Source organism: Arachis stenosperma, chromosome 6, assembly GCF_014773155.1.
Source record: "Arachis stenosperma cultivar V10309 chromosome 6, arast.V10309.gnm1.PFL2, whole genome shotgun sequence".
In the NCBI taxonomy this organism is placed as follows: domain Eukaryota; kingdom Viridiplantae; phylum Streptophyta; class Magnoliopsida; order Fabales; family Fabaceae; genus Arachis; species Arachis stenosperma.
This window is the reverse complement of record NC_080382.1, coordinates 23,737,259-23,737,798: the sequence shown is the minus strand read 5'-3', so window position 1 is coordinate 23,737,798 and position 540 is coordinate 23,737,259. Positions and strand designations below refer to the sequence as shown.

Genomic DNA, 540 nt, shown 5'->3' with positions numbered 1-540 from the left:
GGAAGATCCTCATCAGTTCTTAGCTGAATTCTTGCAAATCTGTGACACAGTCAAGACTAATGGGGTTAACCCTGAGGTCTATAGACTGATGCTATTCCCTTTTGCTGTAAGAGACAGAGCTAGAATATGGTTGGATTCTCAACCTAAAGAAAGCCTGGACTCTTGGGAAAAGCTAGTCAATGCCTTCTTGGCAAAGTTCTTTCCACCACAAAGATGGAGTAAGCTTAGAGTGGAAGTCCAAACCTTCAGACAGAAGGATGGAGAATCCCTCTATGAAGCTTGGGAAAGATACAAACAATTAATCAGAAGATGTCCTTCAGACATGCTTTCTGAATGGAGCATCATAGGTATTTTCTATGATGGTCTCTCTGAACTATCCAAGATGTCTTTGGATAGCTCTGCTGGAGGATCTCTTCATCTGAAGAAGACGCCTGCAGAAGCTCAAGAATTGATTGAAATGGTTGCAAATAACCAATTCATGTACACTTCTGAAAGAAATCCTGTGAACAATGGGACTAGTCAGAAGAAAGGAGTTCTTGA

At 41.3% G+C, this 540-nt stretch overlaps 1 non-coding gene across 1 annotated transcript; it reads right to left on the bottom strand.

Moving 5' to 3' along the window:
* Positions 1 to 220: 220 nt before the first annotated feature.
* LOC130938236 (small nucleolar RNA R71) lies at positions 221 to 328 on the bottom strand. Its single transcript, XR_009069409.1, has one exon. It is a non-coding gene; the product is annotated as a small nucleolar RNA R71 (small nucleolar RNA).
* Between the last annotated feature and the right edge of the window lie 212 nt (positions 329 to 540).